This window comes from Pinus tabuliformis, chromosome X, assembly GCF_031772625.1.
Source record: "Pinus tabuliformis cultivar Carrire ecotype Pingquan chromosome X, CPIR1, whole genome shotgun sequence".
Classification (NCBI taxonomy): domain Eukaryota; kingdom Viridiplantae; phylum Streptophyta; class Pinopsida; order Pinales; family Pinaceae; genus Pinus; species Pinus tabuliformis.
The window spans coordinates 777,093,966-777,105,428 of record NC_142308.1 but is presented as its reverse complement, the minus strand read 5'-3'; positions in this window follow the sequence as shown (position 1 = coordinate 777,105,428).

The following is an 11,463-nucleotide window of genomic DNA, read 5'->3' as shown; positions in this document are numbered from 1 at the left end:
AACTCCACATCCCATTTTGGGAAGACCAGGATTAGGGCGGAGGCCAATTTTTCTTTTAGTATATCCAGGCTCTTCATGTAGTCATATTTCGAACAAAACGTGACATCCTTTTTCAACAGTTTCTCCACTGGCACGTTGATATGGGCATAGATTTTGATGAACTTCCTGTAGTACCCTGTATGTCCCAAGGTAGCGTGCAACTGTTTAACACTTTGCGGTGCTTCCAAATTCAGAATTACTGTAATCTTCACGGTGTCTACCATTAGTCCCTTTTTGCAGACCACATGTCCCAACAGGTTCTCAAAGGGAATGAGGAACGTACACTTTTTGAGGTTCAGCGCAATTTGGTGTCATCGGCAAGTATCCAACATCAAACGTAAGCTCGCTACATGGTGCTTAAGCAATCCAAATACAATCCAATCATCCAGATAGACCTCCAGGAATTTATGGATATATTCTTTGAATGCTGCAACACCTATGCACGAAAAGATGGCCAGCGCGTTCTTTAACCCAAACGGCATAATGGTGTATTGAAATCAGCCCCACTCAATCACGAAGGTGGTCTTACTCCTGTCTTTCGGCATGATTTTGATTTGGTGGTACCCTAAGAACCCATCAATAAAAGAATATGCTTCTTGTCTGCCGACATTTTCCAATTCTTCATCTGTGAACGGAGTCGGGAATGGGTCGTGCACATAGACGTCATTCAATTTCCTGAGGTCCACGCATATTCTTATCTCACCTTTCTGCTTCTTCTCCTGTACTACCATAGGGATTACCCAGTCGAATTCTTCCACTGGCTCAATAATTCTAGTTGCGAGCATTTTGTCTAATTCTAAGTGGACCTTTTCCTTGTACTTCGGATTCAAGCGGTAAGGCCTCTGTTTAACCAGATTCACGTCGAGTTTTAGGGTGATCTTCATCATCCCTAAATTTCCAACTATCCCCTTTAAGTCTGTGATCTTGGTCAGGAATAAGTCTTGGTACTCACGGAGTAACTCAGCAACCTTATCCACCATGGCATCATCCTAGTAGTCACCGAGCGTTGCATACTTTGATTCGGTCTTCGTACCAATGTTCACCTACTTCATTTTTACTGGCACGGTAATGTCAAGGTCTTAAATCAATGTTTCTTGAACCTCGTGATAGCCTTCAGTTTATGGAACGTTAACTTTTTGTGGATCTTCGTTGTCTTCTTCAATGTTTAAGTTGTAACACTCCAGTGTGCAGCTCAACTGGATCGCCCATTCACGCTGAAGCACTTCCATTGGCTCCTGGGGTATTTTAAAGATAGTTAATTTTACTGCTTGTAGCGCATCATCAACATTATCCCACCAATGATCCTCAAACATGAAGGTTAATAGGAATCCTTTGCATAAGATATCCCATTCGTTTGTGCCATGGTGGAGCTCCATTTCTATATACCAATTCATGGGTATAATATCCAGGGTATGACAAAACAGGTGTACCCACTCAGGTTGTGGCTCTTCCCCATAAACCTTTGTCCATTTCACGAGGTGTGCACATGTATCATCCCGTCCATCATACTTGTCTTTTAACCACATCTGAGGCTTCCCAAACTGCATGCGCATCATCCTTCTACATTCGCGCCAATCCTCAAAACTTCTTTGGTGCGTCCCCCACCATCTTTTAGGTGTAGCTCACGATACCCATGTTAGAGCATCAAAATTCTACTGTTCTGGTACTTCTCTTTCAAATTTGTTCAGAAATTCATCCACCTTTCTCAACCCGTCATTCGTAAGCAGATCTCTTACCTCTATGGCCATGAAGTGCACGACCTTGTCATCAGGTTACATTTGAGCGTGGTTACCTCGTGTAACCAATTCTGCCATCGTTCTATCTCCTTGTTAGAAGTTTATGTGTAGGAGCTTTCATGCTCCCAAGAGATTCAGCCATCCATGGTTGGATTTACACAATCTTGCTCTTGCGCGGTTATCTTGTAGATGCAGTCCAGATTGTCATCGCTGTCATAGTCGTGCACTAGCTCTGTGTAGCACAATCCTTCTGCAGGGTCTAAAGGTACCACTACACGTAGAGACTTTTTCTCAAAGATCATCTTGTGCTTCTTTAGATTTATCAATCCATTCATGTCAGTGGCCTAATCTATTCCTAATAGCGCGGGGTAGGAATTTTTGTCATCAACAGTCTCTATCACTTCGAAATATGCTAGCGCGCTCACTCCTTCAATGTTTACTGTGATTCCCTACAACCTACCCATAGGTAGGATCTTTTGCTGGTTTGCCATCTGTAATTGGATAGGAGACCATTGCAGCGCAGGCCTTCCCATGCACTCCCATGTCTACTTTGGCAGGATGTTCACGTTCGATCCTAGATCCAGAATCACTTGGTCCTTCTCATATTCCTTGATCTACATGATTAATCTCATCTCCCTTCCTCTTTGCGTCGTGTGCTTCCTTGGCTTCTGGACTACGTGCAGTTCTCCTAGCGCGGTCCCAACGCATCTAGTTATGAGTTCTTGCAGCCCCTTTACAGCCTTGATGTCACGCAGCAGCTTCACGCATGTCTCATAGAACATAGTGAGCATCGATGGATCCCTTTCCAGCTCCAGTCTGTCTTTACTTCCTAAAGTGGAGGCATCTTCGAAGCTCCTCTTAGCTTCCATGGAGGTCTCCTTAGCACGCTCCAAATCAAATTCCGGTTCCTTCATTGGATACTTGCGAACCCAGGTACCTTTCTCAGGCTGCTTGCCTTTTTCATCCCCTATCGCAATACCACTCTGGAGCATGATATTTACATTAGGGTCTTCCTCGCGCAGCTCAAACCTCATCATTTGCAGGTTTTGAGTCAGGGGAGGTTGGAGTGCTCCTTTATCATGCAACCTCGCTATCAGTGTGGGACAATCCTCCATCTCATGATCAAACAATGTACAATACAAGCATGATGGCCGCGTTGGATTCATATAATCATGGGCATAATTTCTTGGCCCTCCTCAATTGTAACATATCAACTATCTGCGACCTCTTCCTGGTCCCACTCCACCTCGACCTCGTTTGCACCCCTGAAATCTAGGGCGCGCTATTCCTGTGTTTTCATCGATGGTCCATGTTTCGTCCTGAACTTTGTAGGTAGGAGTCTGATCCATCATCAATTCATAACTTCTACAAGTGCGCTCATCATGTCCTACTAACCTGCAGAAATTACAGAATAACTATTGTGAATTCTGCGTATACTTATGTAATAGATGGCAGTTATCTGTAGCATACTTTCCTCTTATCTGACAAATCGCACACCATAGTGCAGGCGCTACGCTTGGTCCTTCTTGTGCCTATGGTCTTAGTGGCATTGGCCCTCCTCTTGCAAGGTGATTCACGAACACCGGGCAGTGGTCCTTGTCATGCCCTTGGCCCTTGCATTTTTTGCACCATACCTTGTCGTGCACCTCTGGGTGAGCCATCCTATCTTGTTTCAAGCTCTGCATCTCAAGGCACAAGTTTTTCAACTGCATGTGAATTTTCTAAACTCCCAGGTTAGGATCTTGTATCAGAGTCTCATGCAATCTCATCGCGACCTCCAAAGCCTCAACCTAAGTGGTTAACCTTTGTTGTGACAATGCGTTTCGTAGATGCGGTGTTAACGATGCCACAAACCATTCACAGTGTTTTCCATTTGTTAATGTCATGTTAGCTTCATGAATTGTGCACTTCAATCTTTGATCCAACTCCCAAGAGGTCTCACCTGGTAGCATTGCGATTTCCTTAAACCCAATGATTGACTGTGCCTCTGAATTTTTCCTATTAAATTCTTTGTCTAGTGTAACTTGGATATCTGTGATCCCCGCATTCAGACTGTCATTGGAATGCTTAATGTACCAGGTTAGCACACAATCTTGCACAAGACTTACCAATGTTGCCTTCTTTATGTTGTCATCCATGACACCCTGTGCTTCCCATACAACTTTTCAAAATTGGTCTGGATCTTCATTCCCTACTCCCTTGAACACTAGTAGCTTTATCGCATTGGCCATACTACTTCGTAGTGGTGGCGGAGGTGGTATGGGAAAAATCGGGGGTGAAGATGGTGAAACTGATGGTGGTGTGGGTGGGGGTGGTATGCGCTAAATTCTCTGCCTTATCAGATTGATCACACTTCTTGGTGAAACCTTCATGATCTCTTCTTCACCCCTTCACGAAGGTGAAATCAAGGGGCTAGTGCTACCTTCGTTTCTGTATATTTTCCCACTCTGCGTAGCCCTAAACATCAATTTATTCACATAACCCATTTTTCGCACAGTAGAATTTTAATCCAAGTGTTCAAATATTTAACATACTTGCCTAGCGATCCCTTGAGGAAACATCATTCTACCTCTCTATAGCTGACTGAAGTATCTACTGTGAATTCAGTGATGAATCCTCCTATGATTCGATCGAGCCAGTGATCGACAGTGCACGCAATCTTATCTTCCGATGCTTCTAGTATGTGCACCAATTCTGGAGTCCACACAATAGGTTTGTCGAGTTTACACCTTCCTTCACTATCTGCTAGCTTTGCAATCCACTCGTAAAACTCAGTAGGGAAGGATGCAAAGAAAATTTCGTGGATCTCCGTATACAAGTAGCAATATTAACCACTCTTCCTTTGATAGTCACAGATTCCTATTTTCCTGTGCCGCGAACTCATGGATCTTTCTTTCCAACCACTCTTCAATTCCTTTCCTTGTCGGATTCCAGTGATACGACATCAGACTTCTCTATGCAGATCCTAGTCCTGGCAATGGAACCATTTTTTGGCTTGTTGGGGCCTGACCCAAGTTCAGAGTTAATTAGCTAAACAAATCCTTGTACTGCTGGCCCTTTCAGCAATAGTCCAAGGAGTGCGGACTGAGGTCTCACCCGAAGTAGTATGGGAGGGTGCTAAAATCAGGTTTCCACACCCTTGAGATGTCTGAGAGGTTCAACTGGTCCTTTTCTTGCTCCTGCGCACAAGTTTCTTTGCACACCTTCCGTTCCTCGCTGCCTTATACCCTGCCTTCATGCAGCTCTAACCAGGGGCTACGCCGTGTGATGAGACCCAAATTTGGTAACATTTTGGGCTCATTTGGCCCAATTATCCTTGTTCAATCCTTCATTTTTCATAACTTATGCATTATTTTTTATTATGTTTATGTCATTTGTACGAATAAGGGTAGTCACTCTTCCTAGGTGGCTAACATGTGCTCATTTCAGGATTTTTTGACACATGTTGGAGCAAAACCGAGTAGACATGGGCTAGGAGACAGCCAATCTTGGGTTGAGGATTCATAGGGGGGTTGTCTATGGCATTAAATAGCCTCCCTTGGGATATTCACCCCCAACTCCGAGCTCCAAACGCCGCCAAAACCGGATCTAGAAGGCAGCCAAACTGATTTTTTGGAAGGAGTTGTTCACTCACAGTTTGGGCAGCCAAGTCCCATGGATTTAGGAGTCTAGCTCGGGCCTCCTGTTGTATAAATGTTAAGGCCTCAGCGTTCGTGAGGGACTTTTGCGAAAACTCTTGCATATTTTGCACTACAGTGCTACTAGCTCTATTTTGTTCTCTTGTAGCCATTGTTGGCATAACTCTTGACTTATGATTATTTTTTGATAAAGAGAAGCAGTCAGATTTGATATCAGCTCTGAGTTTTCTATAGGAGCCATAGCTCTCGGGGTTGGGCCCAACCTGAGAGCCTAGGGCCTCCTTCTTTGTATTGTTATCTTTTCTTATGCATTGTGATTTTCCTTTTATGCATTTGAAACGTGGTTTTGTTGAACAAGATTTAGTTGTGTTGGTTAAATAGGTCATTGTTGAGGAATAGGATTGCTTCAGATGTGTAGAATCGATTGATAGGATAATAATTGATAAAGCTCCAGGAAAAGGGGTTGTCTACACTCTCAGTTTCACCTCTCCCTTATTGGATCAGGGGCTAGAATTGCAGAAACATTGTTGCCCAACAAAAACACTAGTTTGCTTGACCATGCAATCTTTTGGTGTAATGTCTTCACTTGTAGAAGTTAGTCATGCGTTCAGACCTTTTGAGATGTTTCTTTGCTTAAGTACTGTACATGGTTCTCTTTAGAAATAAAGTTGTTGTTCATTTGTTTCGTTGACAGTTAGGATAAATTAGCTAAGATTTTGATTGTGTGCAGGACTTAGTTGATTTGGTTAAGTGTACACCGTGCAGGGCATCTCCATCACTCTCTCATCCACCTAAGCTTCATCCAGGCTAGCTGCTCCATCTCCTAGTTAGGTTCCTCGTCTCCCAACTATTCTTCTGCCCACGTAACCCTACCTTCTTGCTCTTCCATTGTCTTAGCCTTCTTTAAGTCAAGTCAGCTTTCCACACCCTCTCATCACTTCATCCATCAGTCACTGGGTCATTTCAGACCCCTACCCTACCTCCCTATCCATTCATGCATCTTCTCTCACTCACCCATCCTCCAAAATCCAATTTTAGAACATCCTGTAGAAATTTCTGAACATCCTGTAGAAATCCCTGAAACATCCTGCAGAAATCCCTGAAACATCATGTAGAACCCCTGCAAACTTCCTGTAGAAGCTCACAAATGAGGTTGCTAGATAGCCAAACTTTGTGAAACTCTCCAGAAGGGTGTTAGGGACTCCTTAGACCCTCCCTGAACCTCCCCAACTTTTTCCAATCATTTCTCTTCCTAAATCCACCCCTGCACAGTAAAAAGCCAGTTAAAACACATGCATGATAGTTCTGATAACTTATTTGAAAATACAAAAAGATGTTTCCTTCAGATAGAGGTAGCCTAAAAATGTGAATTTTACCTTCATAGAAGTAATGGCATCTCTTTTAATAGTTTTCATTCTCTCCTCTGCATCAGTAGGACTAGCTGGTAGAATTAGGGTTTGCTAGGGTTTATGTTACTTTTTGGCTTTCAGTTTCCTTCTGCAACCAGATCAGCTTCCGTTGAGTTAGCTCCCATCCATCAGTTAAAAAGATTCTTCTAAGAGCTCATAGAAGTTGGCTTGAGCCCCTAGCGGGCTTGTGCCAGTTGACCAAGTGACAGCTGTGGCAAGAGCTAGTACTTGTGAATACAACACCGTCGCTTCCAAGTTTGTTACGAACTACCGGGTTGATAAAAGTAAAGAAGGGTGTCCCAGGAGTTGCAGCATTATTGCTGCAATACTAGAGCCCACCATCTTTTTGGTGTCGTTGCCGGGGAAGTGTCAGAGTATTGGTGATTGTTGCTTTTCTTCTATTTTCCTACACTCGCCTTCTGCTAAATAGTTCATTTCATTTCCATTCTGCAATTTCATTTCTGCAAAAGTAGAATAGATATTTCCTGCTTTCATAGATTAGCATTTCAATTCTGCAAGCATAGATTAGCAATTTCAATTCTGCAAGCGTAGATTAGCATTTCAATTCTGCAAGCGTAGATTAGCATTTCAATTTTGAAAGTGTAGGGTATCATTTCATTCCTGCAATTTCATTTGAGCAACTTAGCTTAGTCCTTTCCTGCTTTCATTTCAATTCCGCGTTTTCATTTCAGCAAGATAGCTAGTTTCAGTTCAATCTATTTTTAGTTTTGCAGGTGCCAAAAACAAAGCAAAAAGCAATCAAAAGCCTTTCCATTTCATGCCTCGTAGGAACAGAGATAAAACCGGAAAATTCTTACCCAACACCCCCCACCACTTCACTGAGTCACCCTTCTCTCTTCTTTGGTGACAGTGATCCAGAAGAACCTATAGGCGAGCCTGCTGAGATATACGAAGATCCTATAATAGAAGAAGAGTTAGAGAACACTCCACCTGAAGCCATGGCTGAGAATAGAAGAGAAGATGAGAGAATAGAAGGTGCATTTCCCATCCGAGAGACCAATGGAGACATGAAAATGAAAAACATAAGCCCCTCCGCTTTGCCTCACTTCCATGGCTTGACTACTAAAGACCCTGATACCTTCCTGTTTGAGTTTGTTGTCCTTTGTCGAACCTATGACTATACAGAAGATGAGAAAAAACTGAAACTCTTTCCCTCTACCCTCAAGGATGCAGCATTCTGCTGGTTCATGGGCTTACCTGGAAATTGTATCACCACTTGGGCTCAGATGCAGCAAGCCTTCAATACCAAATACCGGGACTACTGTAGTTCCAAGGAAGCTAAGGGAGAAATCTTTCAGATGACCATAGGAAAGGATGAGTCTTTAGAAGATTATGAGGAAAGGTTCCAACTTAGCTATAAATGGGCCAGGTGCACACTTGACCCTGAATCTCTCAAGTTGGTCCTACTCCGAGGAGTCCTTGAAGACCTTCTAGATACCCTTCACATGCTAGCTGGAGGACATATTTACCAACTACCCTATGAGGATATAAAGACTGTGTTTAGAAACCAATCTAGGGCAGCCCGGAAAAGAGGTAGGGGAAACCCCCTTTCAGCTAGTACTACTTTCTCCAAACATGAGTTTGTTAATCAGCTGGAGGACCTCAAAAGTGAGGTGAGAAAGACCATTGCCATACAACTTGATACATTTTGAATCCAGCAAAAGAAAGAGGAAGCTGAGAGGGCTTTGGTCATCTTCTGTCCTAGGTGTACAAGGAAGCACCCTAAGAACGAGTGTCCATTACACTGGGTAGAGGTATGTTTCGTTTGTGAGGAGGACCACCCCACAAACCAATGCCCAACCTTACTTGGACTTAAGGCCATGTACCAAGGAACTGAGGCACCCACTGAACCTCTCTACTTCCTCAACTAAAGGAGGCCGCATGGACCTAGACCTTACCAGTAGGGGATGCAAGGGACATCCCAAGATTATTATAGCCCCAACCAATCTACTCCTATGCCTTCTTGGGGTCCCCCTACTCATCCTTCCTAGTTTGTGCCTCCTCCATGGTCTTACCCACCTCAATACCATACTCAACCCACTACTCATTCTTTTCACTCACATGTCCAACCGCAGCCTCAGTGGAATGGACCTCAACCGGGGTGGAAGCCCCAGTACAACACTCCTCCCGCCATTTTGCCTCCACCACCATCTCAACCACAACCATTACCTCATGCTCCTCCAAGACAACCCCAAATGCCTGCTCAACCGAACCCGAATCCTAGCAACTGATAGGCCCAGGAGGTATATACCGGGGAAACAACATGCCCTACCTATGCCGTGGAGATCCAGGAGATCAACCTGCGATCCGGGAAGACTCTTCCGGATCGCCAACCTCCTCCCCCAGAGGACAAGGAAGATAAACAGGAAAGTGAACCCAAGGCCACTCCACCCTTTCCTGAGAGACTAATGTTATAGACATTTTTGTGCCTCGCGTCAAGGAGCATGGAATGTCAATAATTACAGGGATCCTCAGTCCCTAAACATGTTTTTCTTACCCCTAAAAGAACAAGGTCATCAAACAACAGCACTTCCAATCAGTTCTCCACCTGAAAACACTTCAAAACAGGCTTATTTTGGATCATGTCAGCTGCTTAACTGAGCATCTGCGCTGTATTGCAACTGTCCCACTCTGTACCTGCGCTGGAAGTCAAAAACAATGAAGGCTACCTGCGCTGGGCGAGATTGGCCAAGTGGCACAGTCATCCTGCAAGGTGTCAATTGCCCAGGAAGCTTCCAAAATGACACTTGGTTCATGAGATTCGCCCTGTGATGAGTAAGAGGTACTTGATCACCATGTGTAAGCAAGGATCTCCAAGTGGACACAGGAACTGAAGATTAACTGAAGATGGAGAGGACACTAGTCAGCTATATGCCAGCCTCCAGCTGACTCATCCTTTCCTCTTCCCTCCTATATATAGAGCTCTTCTATGAGGTCTAGGGAGGCTGGAATTTTGTATAAGCAAGGAGGTGCTGTTGGTATACCGCCAGGATTATTGGGTGATTGTTTTACTAGAGGTGAAGAGGAGAGTTCTTGCTGCCGAGGAGGTGCTGCTGGATTGGATCCAACATTATTGGTTGTAACTTCCTCTGGAACCCTGTTACTTTCTATCAATAAAGTTTGCATGTTCTCCTATATACTTGTTTTACATAGATGCTTTGTGTTTACATGTATATTTGATGCACCCTAATCCATGCTTCAGTTATGAGTACATGTATCTTGTAGTTCGCTCTCTTGTTTTGTGCAGGATCTGTATGTAGCTGGATCGGCTAGGAGAGCAAAGAGCTGGGAGCAGGATACAAAGAGAGAAGGACAAGGATCGACTAAGCGCAAGATGCCAGGTTGGTTGACCTTCTTACTATTCTCTCTGTACTTTCATAAAGTGGAACATGAAAACTTTATCATTCAGTTGTTGCTAAAGACTGTCACCTTTAGAAGGGTTAGTGTCATCCGCATCGGATACTTTTCCCCACAACAAACTGGCGACTCCACTGGGGATCCTAGTATCTTGTTGTTGTTTGTAGTATTTTGCTATTCATTTCTTGAAGAAAAGAGTACCAAATCGAAAAGCTTTTGACTATATCAAAAGCAAAGTAGAGGGACTGCTACTCTTGCTCCTTTGCTGAGCAAATTCAAGATTTAAAGAGCTAATCTACAGATGAATCTTTACTCTTTGTGATAGATCTTTATCCTCTTGATCATCCCTTAGCCTGTACTTGACCTATAGCTTTTTATTTCAGCAAATACAGTGCATTTTTGAGCTTTTTATGACCCGGAATTCTTAGCAGACGTAACTCTCGTGAGTCAGTGCAGGCTGTACACAGGCAGCCTGCATTACAGCGCAGGTGCTCCCTTCGGGAACTGCGCTGAGAGTGAGATTGGCAGACTAGAACCTGCGCTGGTCCAGTTAGCCCTTGTCTTGCTCAGTCTTCCTATTGTGTCTTGGCCCTGTTTGCACTTGTTTTTTGGCTGATTGCTTGCTGGTTATTGTACTTGCTGTAAGCCACTTCTCCTTGACTTTATTCCGCCTCAGTTGTGTGATGAAATTGTAAACGTTCTTTCAGTATTTCTTGTTTCAGTTACAATTTCCCATTGTGAAAAGCGAACCTAGTAGCTGTGGCCTCTTAGATCCTGAGCTGTAAAAGTATCTTTGCGATCTTATGAGTTAGTGTTATTACTGTTCATGGCTGTTTGAGTTGGTTTGTTTTTCGCTTTATGGTTTGAATTCATACATTTTTAGTGTAAAACAAGTACCTGTAAAGCGTCTTTTCATTTAGACAATACTTGTTTGTTTACACTTCAAATTGAATTCGAAAGTCATACAACAGTTTTCCTTTTGTTAGCATCAACATTAAAGGAAAAGAAAAGAAATACATGCATCTTGCATTTGCATTTTTGATAAGTTTGGGTGTCTGATCTAGGAGAAAGTGCATTAGTTTGTGCTTTGTGCTCTGTGTGGAAAGATGTTGTTTTTCTCTCCCTTCAGTAGCTAGGATTTTCAAAGCTAAAAAGATTGTGAAAGCTTGCTTATCATTTTAGCTGCATTTAGGAATTTGTACCAATACATCTCGTGGTGATCCTGAAAGACAAACTGATAAACAAGATCAACTTAAAATATAT